Source organism: Mus caroli, unplaced genomic scaffold, assembly GCF_978045245.1.
Source record: "Mus caroli unplaced genomic scaffold, Mus_caroli_1 scaffold_19, whole genome shotgun sequence".
NCBI classification, from domain to species: Eukaryota; Metazoa; Chordata; class Mammalia; order Rodentia; family Muridae; genus Mus; species Mus caroli.
The window spans coordinates 62,384,466-62,393,500 of NW_028227274.1; the positions used below are offsets into that span (position 1 = coordinate 62,384,466).

The following is a 9,035-nucleotide window of genomic DNA, read 5'->3' on the forward strand; positions in this document are numbered from 1 at the left end:
CTCATTCTACCGTATCACACCTACAGGGGCAAAAGGATCCTTCCAGGAGTTCATTCCTGCTCTGCATCCCCACCCTGTATCTGATCTAGAGGACTTGGGGGGTGATACTCAAAAAGTTACATTTTAAAGAAGTCTCTCAGATGACTATGATGTAGATGACACCGGGGTGTTGAACAGCAAGGTCTTAGGGTAGTGTGCCTACTGGAATGAGAAATGACTAAGCATCTAGCTCTCTGGCCCCGCCCCCACCGCCCCCAATGTATCTAGTTTCAGAAGGTCAGAGGTCAAAAAGGCTATTCTGCTAATCCTTGGTTCTTGCTACAGGAGGTGGGGTGGTAAAACAATTTTGGCTGAAATTTCCTTCCATTGGGGATAGATTGTTAACGCTCCCTATTGTGAAAGAGACAGAGTTGGAATAATGTGGAAGAATCTCCCAGGGGATGTGAGCTTAATGATCTCAATAACAAGTGCCCCATCCCAGACTCCTCCGAGCAGAGCAGCCTTCCGAGGCTGTTAGCATCACCTGCTTTCCCATTTGCCAGACAAAGGACAGAGTTCTTTTCTGATTCTCATCTTGTTTGCTGGCACCAGTTGAAGCCTTTAAAGAACATTCTGGAATCTCAGTATTCTCTTGGAAATACGAATAGAGCAGCTGGTGATGCGAGTGTTCAGGAAGATGACTCGAATTTTCTTTGAAAACTTGGGGGAGGCAAATATGAGCTCTAGTTCTGAGTCCCCCTTCCGAGGAGGCTTGGGGCGGGGGGGGGGGGATGCTGATTGCGCTTCTGCTTTCAGTATTCCTGCCCCTCATGCTGTATGTGCACATCAACTAAGGAACTGTTCAATCTCTGAATGCCTTGTCTCCTATTTCAATAAATTGTTTTAGACCAGCTGCAAGTCTGCTGGTCTTTCTGCTTCTTCGAACCCCATGTGATTTCTCTGTATAGTTGAGAGGAAGAACTGCTCCCACGCATTTAAATCTTTCCACCGTCCTTTTGGGGTGCTGTTTCTGGATAGTTATTATATAGTCCAGGACAAGACATTCCTCTTTTACTGGAGCTTCCTCAGCAACCAGAACAGAGGTTCACAACCCTTTAAGGGGTCATATACCAGATAGCCTGCATGTCAGATATTTACATTATGATTCATAACAGTAGCAAAATTACAGTTTTGGGGTAATGATGTTATAAAATTATTTAATCATGGGGGGGGGAACTGTACTAAGGGTCACAGCATGAAGAAGGTTGAGATCCTTCTCAACTTTTATCAGTTGAGAACCACTGATCTGGAATGCTGTCCTTAAAGATATGTATTTATAAAATACTCACTTGGTCTCCTGTGTGCCTCAATGCGGGGGACATTTGGTTATTCATCGTGCATAATGCTAGTCGTGCAGACACTTGGAATTTTATAGATAAGTATAAATGTTAAGCAGTAATGTAGGAATTAAGTAGCAACTTGACAGATTTTGTTGCAATAGCTCGTCAAATCTATACTTACCATGAGGATGAAGAAGAGGTCGTGGTAGGATTCCAGGATGTTTTGCCTGAAAAGTGGGTCTTGAGTGTCTGTCTGTGGAGGTTTTGGCAGTGGGAGGGATGGTGAAAGTTAAGAAGGCCTGAAGGTGACTCTCCAGATAGGCAGAGGCCACACTCTGTGATGAGCTTGGTGGGGACAGTCTTTACTTGTGAAGTATGCCGGAACTTAAGGTACTTAATTAAGAACTTAATTTTCGCTTCTTTCTAAGAATCGTGTGGTAAATAGGACTGCACAGCAAATTAGGACGCCAGGTGAGATTCCTGAGACTATATTGCATTGCTACTGTTGTTGTTATTCAGGGAGATTTTTTTAAATTTATTTTTTATTAGATATTTTCTTTATATACATTTCAAATGCTATCACAAAAGTTCCCTATACCCTCCCTCCGCCCTGCTCCCCTACTCACCCACTCCCACTTCTTGGCCCTGGTGTTCCACTGTACTGGGGCATATAAAGTTTGCAATACCAAGGGGCCTCTGTTCCCAGTGATGGCTGACTAGGCCATCTTCTGCTACATATGCAGCTAGAAATACCAGCTCTGGGGGTACTGGTTAGTTCATATTGTTGTTCCACCTATAGGGTTGCAGACCCCTTCAGCAGGGAGATTTTATTTAAAAAACCAAGAGTAAAGAGAAGTATGGGAACTGTAGGCTCTGCTCTGTGCAAGGACAAACTGAACTGAAGGAGAAGAAAGGACAAAGAGACAGAGGCCTCTGGCCATCTTGGCCAGATGGATTCACTATTTTGAGGCAGAAGGAAAATAGACCATGCCATTGCAGACCGGTGAGTTTTAGGATTGGTTTACTTCAGAAGTTCTCGAATTCTGAGCCCAGAGATGCGTGAACATTTATTTAACTTCCCAAGCAAATTTCCATGTGTTGTAATATTTCTTGGTTCTGTTGGCTCTGAAACAAAACATTTTGTTTCAATCATTTATTAATTTTAATAATTGAATCTACTTCTTGATTGATTGGCAGCGAGAGAGGTAATTGATTATATTGATTAAATCTTTACCCATACCCAGTCTTTCTAGATTTTCATAATAAAATTATAATATTTGACAGAATTAAGAATTACAGAAAGAGAGTAGGGGGTCTGTCCTATGTATATCCCTCATTTTGGATTTATCAGTAGGAGTTTATCCATTTGATGCTGATATTTAATTATCAACATTTTAATAAAAAAATAAGCATTGATCCCAGACTTTAAAATTCCCCCAAAAAGGACCAGTAGGACTACAAATTTATTTACTTTTAATAGAAAATTTTAATGGTAAACCCATAAAAAAGTTACTTCATGGGGATTTGACTGAATTTTATACAAACACAATTTCCATGAGAATGTTTATATAATTGTCTAGGAGCTAATCTTTTAAGTATTTAAGTATTTTAATGAAATGTTGCTAATAATGAACCACTTTACAAAGCCTCATTGTAGCAAACATAATTGGCTTTATTATAGCCTAAAGTTAATTTTTTTTTCTGTCCTCGGATTTTATTTAACTACTGACTTTTAATCCCTCTGGCTCTTGGTCTCTGCTAACTGTGGTAACCAACAGAACGTTAAGGTCCATTTGAGATTTGATATCCTCTAATTTGTTTGCAGAGCCATGAGATTTACCTTTAAATCTCTGTTTTTACATAGCTCTGGTTTTACGATTTTATTAATTTTGTAAGAACTTCATGCAGTGGATACCATATATTTTGATCATATTCACTGTCCCCAGTCCTCCTCCAAACTCCTCCGGAGTCCACCCCTGACCTCCCACCCCTTCCCAACTTCACATCCTTGTTTTTCTATCATAAGGCACTGATTGTGATTTGTGCTGCCCATGTACTTATGGCTACAGGGCAAGACACTGGAGCACTGCTGGCTTCCCAGGGACCACATCTTTAAAGAAAACTGGTTCTCCTCGCCAAGAAGCCATCAGCTGGCTCTAGGTCCTCAGCTAGCAGTGGGGACCTCTATAGTAAAGTTTATTAAATATCTTCAACATCTAATGCAATGTGCCAAAGTATATGTTTAGGTGAATTTCAACAAACTTTCACACTCATGCCAAAACAGTCACAGTTGAGAACATGCTTATCGAGTTCCTCTCGGCCTTTCCTAGTCAGTTATCACTCCCAGATTCTCCACTCCAGGCAACCACAGATCAACTTTCGGACCCTATCGACTAGATTTCTCTTTCCTGGAGTTGACTAAGCGTAGTCACCTAACCTTTTGTGTCTAGCTTTTTTTTTTTTTTTTTTTTTCATTTAACATAGCATTTTAAGTGGAAATGCGTCCATTAGCATGCAATCTTAGTTCATTCCCTCTCATTGTACTAAAGTGCAACATTGCTTTCATACATTCATCTGCTGGTAGATATTTGTGATGCTTCTAGTTTGAGGTTATTATAAGTAACTGCACATTTTCTAGTGTGAGTGTGCATGAGCATGTATTTTTGCTTATCTTGAGTAAATACCTAGTAGGAGGGCTCCATTTGCTGTTCATTATTGCCACCACTTGGTACTGCCAACATTTTACCCGTTAGCCAATCCAGGTTATGTTTTGATCTTATAGCGTGGTTTATATGCAGAAATGGCCTGAAGAACCCGTGGTACATTAGATCCAAGACAGGTTCTGCCTTGTGGATTCCAGGGGCCACAGTGCTCTTTGAAGTCCAGATACATGGTTGGAGTTCACTAGAAGCCAAGGTCAGGCAATCCTGATGAACTTGTTCTTGACCCCTTTTCAGTGGTAAATCTTTAGCTCCCTCTGTAGTCTTAGTCCATAGTTTAACACCTACCTAATCCCTCCTGGGCCTACCAACACATTTGATGATGAAAAGCCACCAGGATGCTTTCCCTCCCACCCACGCCAACTCTTTTATTCTGTGATGCATTTTAACGAAGAGGATGAAGGAAGAAATGAGTGCCAGATGTATCTGAAATGCGTATGAAAAATTGTCTTAGTGTTTTATTGTTGTGAAGAGACACCGTGACCATAGCAGCTCTTATAAAGGAAAGCATTTAATTGGGTCTGGCTTACGGTTTTGGAGATTTAGTCCATATCATCATGGTGGGAAGCATTGTGTCATGCAGGCAGACAGAGTGCTTGGAGGAGCTGAGGGTTCTATATTTGGATCCACAGGCAGCAGGAAGGAGAGACACTGTGTCTTGTTTGGGTTTCTGAAACCCCAAAGCCCATCCCCAGTGACACACTTCTTCCAACAAGGCCACACCTACTCCAACAAGGCCACACCTACTCCAACTAGGCCACACCCTCCTGATCCTTCTTAAGCTGTAGGACTCCATGATGACCAAGCATTCAAATGTAAGAGCCTATGGAAGCCATTTTTTTATCCAAACCACCACAATAACAATTGCACTCTACAGTGCAGAATTTACATCCTGGGCTCATCATGCTTTGACAAAGCTGTCAGGAGGAAACTGGTTCCCCTAAAGCTTAGAACTCTAGTAGAAAGGGTGGCCTACAGCATTAGAAGACAAGCAAAGTTTGTCATGTCCCTTGTTTTGAAAAAGAACCAAAAAGGAAATTCAGTTGAGACTTTGAACACGTAGGCCTGCCTTGTGGTAGATGCTTTCCCATGGGGCATGCTAAAGCTCGAGGACAATGATGTCTGTACGAGTTGCTTTCTCTCTGTGGTGAGTATATGCTTAATAATCAGAAACTTAAGAGATGAGAGGTCTATTTTAGATCATTGTTTGAGAGATCGCAATCCATCCTGGTTAGGAAAGGATGGTGGCAGTGGCAGCTTGTAGCCATAGCAACTTAAGAGTGAGGCTTCCTGCATGTATTTTGGTGAATCCGGAATGAGAGACCTTGGAACAGGACCAGGCTATAATCCATAAGGCCGACCCACAGAACCACCTTGAGCCGGTGACCAAGTGTTAAAGTGTGTGTACCCATGGGGAACATTGAACACTCAAACGATCACACAGTTTACCCCATTCCCTTAGCCTTGGGGTGTGGGGAGCAGAGGGAGTCCTTAGTGAGGGTGTGTTGTTGAAATGAGCATAGCCACATCAAGAACCACAGTGACTCAGACCCTGGGAGTGGCAAAGCCTTCTTCAGGTTAGCATCAGTGAATCAGCAGAGGCTTCCCCTAGACTGTGCAGGTGTTAGCATGCCCTCACCACGATTAGCTAAGCCTCCTTCCTTGTTCAGCTGTAGTAATAACCCTGCCTCCTCCTTAAGGAGGTTATTGAATACAATAACCTTGTCTCTTTGATTCAGTTTGCATAAAATAAACACACTGAGTTTTCCAGGCTACTGCTGGTGCATCTCCATCAGAGCCCAAAGCACACTTGCTCCAAGCTTTTCTGTGTATGCATGTATGCGTGTGTGTCTGTGTGTGTGTGTGTGTGTGCTTGTGTAGTTTCCTCATCCATACAGGTGGAGGCATTGGGAGAATGTGAAATGGGCAAACCTTGGTCAGATTTCCACCCTGACAATTGCACTTCAGTCTCACAGTTCAATTCCCCATGCCTCGAGTTTATCTTGTCTACAACTAAACACATCAAAGACATGGGCCTGCCAGCTGCCTTTGGCCTCCTGGTGTTCTGTTTAGTATGTGACTTTCATTTTTAAGGTCATAATATAGCCAATGGAGTTTTATTTATTACTATACTTCAAGTAAAAAAAAAATCAAGAAAAGGTTTTAAAGGTTTTCAACAATCCTCAGTGACTTTAGAAATATTACGGTTGCTCACTCTGTCTTCAGTGCAGTCTGAGGAATAGAATTTCACAACATTGCCGAACATGGGCAATCCTACTAACCTCAGTCTCCATGGGTTTTGGTTTTAGCTTTATACTTCAATAGATTCACTTCTTAGAACACCAGCCCATTCTACTAAAAGTCTTAATACAGTTTTCCCTTTGATGAACTTAATAAAATAAAAGGTGAATATCTGGAGACTAATAGGAGCTGCAACCTTAGTCTTGGAGGATGCTTACTTTGAAAGACAGTACTCACTCCCAGGGAGAGCTGGTGCACCCATGCCATGTTTGGGTCTAAATGTTTCACCAACAAGCTTTTGCCTCTGCTATTAAAAGCCTGGTATTTCCTCTGTACTTCTCAATGGGGTGAGGCCATGTCAGCCCTATACATGGTAAGCAGACACCAACTTAAAATGGCTCCTAAGGGGCTGGAGAGACGACTCAGAGGTTAAGAGCAGTTGTTGCTCTTTTGGAACACCTGAGTTCAGTTCCCAGCACCCATATGATGGTTTACAGGCATCCCTAACTCTGGTTCTGGGGAACTCAATATCCCTTCTTCTGACTTCTGGTACATACATACATGTGGTACACTATATGCATGTATACAAAACACTGGTTGGTGCACATAACATAAAATTAATAAATCTTAATATAAAACAAACTTTTTTTTATTAATTATACTATTTACATTTCAAATGTTGTCCTCCTTGGCACCCCCCCTCCATGAGTCCCCTACCCTATCCCCCTTCTCTTTCATCTCTGAAAAGGTTCTTCCCCACCCAACCACCCACTCCAACCTCACTCCTCTAGCATCCCCCTTCTCTGGGGGCATCAAGACTCCACAAGACCAATCACATCCTATCCCACTGAGGCCAGAAAAGGCAGTCCTCTGGTACATATGTACTGGGGACAGCTGAGTGGCCCATATATGCTCTTTGGTTAGTGGCTTAGTCCCTGGGAACTCTGAGGGGTCCAGTTAGTTGATACTGTTGTTCTTCCTATGAGGTTGCAATCCCACATGATCATCTCATTAGATGCTAAAACAAACAAACAAAACTTTTGACAAAGCATAACACCACTTCATGTTGAAAGTCTTAGAGAGATCAGGAATTCAAGGCACATACCTAAACATAATATACGCAATATACAGCAAACAAACAGCCAACGTCAGATTAAATGGAGAGAAACTTAAAGCAATCCCACTAAAATCAGGGACAAGACAAGGCTGCCCACTCTCTCCCTATCTTTTCAATATAGTACTCGAAGTTCTAGCTAGAGCAATTATACAACAAAAGGAGGTCAAAGGGATACAAATTGGAAAGGGAGAAGTCAAGGTATCACTATTTGTGGATGATATGATAGTGTACATAAGGGACCCCAAAAATTCTACCAGAGAATGCCTACAGCTGATAAACAACTTCATCAAAGTGTCAGAATACAAAATTAACTCAAACAAATCAGTAGCCTTCCTCTATACAAAGGATAAAACAAAAAATTAAATGGCCCCTGAATGCTGCCCATTGTCTTCCTAGCAATGGGCAATCAATTCTTCTCACTGCCTTGATATTGTGCTGAAATAGCATTCCTGAGATCCCAGATGTTCCAGAGGAGTTTCCTGGGAGAGACATGCCCAAGAACTGGCCTTTCCTTACAACGAATGCAAGACAAAAGATGGACTTTCTAAAGAACAGTCCATCTAGGGCTGGAGAGAGGGCTCAGCAGTTAAGAGCACTAACTGCTCTTCCAGAGGTCCTGAGTTCAATTCCCAGCAACCACGTGGTGGCTCACAGCCATCTGTAATGTGATCTGGTGTGTCTGAAGACAGCAACAATGTACTCACATACATAAAATAAATAAATTGCATTAGGATTCTCCGAAGAGACAACCGCAGTTACATATATGTATAAAGACTTGGATCATGTGATTTTGATGGCTGAAACATCACAAAATAAACAGTGCAAAGACTCGAGAACCAATAAAACCCATGGCTGAAAGATCTATCAGCCTGAAGGCAGGAGGAGATCGTGCACTTGTTTGAACACTCAAGCATAGAATGTATTCTCTCTAGTTAAAACTTCTCAGCTACTGAGTCCTTCAAAAGCCTGAATGACGCCCATTCTGTTTTGATCTTATCTGCTGACTCAAATGTTGTTGTTCTTTGGAAGCACCCATAGACACACCCAGAAAAAATGTATAGTTAACTTTCTGGGCACCAGTCATGTAAAACTAACCTTTACAACCTTGACCCAAAGTTACCTAATTTCTCTGTGTCTGTTTCCTTATTTGTAGAGTAAAAATGATGACACCAATCTACAAAACACTCAACAGTATGCTACAGCATCCAACATGGGTGGAGACTTGGGGGTGGGAATGGGAAGGAATGAGGAAGATTTAGAAAAGTTCCACACTGACTCATTTCTAACTTAGCTATTGCTCCATCATGGACTCCATTGCTCTTCTGTTCCTACACGTCGTCTTCTTATAGTGGTTCTGATACCTACATTTAACACTCAAGCTTGCATTTGATTCTTCCAAGAGACATTGCCTTTGATTCTATTATTTGGCAGCCTCTCTTCATTAGAAGTCTAATTGCTCCACTCAACATCTTTGATAAAGACCAAGACAGAGAACAGATGAGCTGGATCAGAAAGACAATGCTGTCTGAAGCTATGACTTTTGATATTGTAGGGACTGAACGGCTGGCTTCCTTCCAAACTGTCTAATTACTATTGATAAAAGCAAGAAGCCAAAGTCATTTCCCTGTTGTTTTTCAG

At 41.8% G+C, this 9,035-nt stretch overlaps 1 long non-coding RNA gene across 2 annotated transcripts in view; it reads right to left on the reverse strand.

The window, feature by feature from the left end:
• Nucleotides 1-2,374: 2,374 nt before the first annotated feature.
• The window catches only part of LOC147000312 (uncharacterized), a 112,167-nt gene continuing 105,506 nt past the window's right edge, over nucleotides 2,375-9,035 (reverse strand). For both annotated transcript variants that reach the window (XR_015046111.1, XR_015046110.1), the window contains one exon: nucleotides 2,375-2,444. This is a non-coding gene — a long non-coding RNA (uncharacterized LOC147000312). The remainder of the gene's footprint in view (nucleotides 2,445-9,035) is intronic.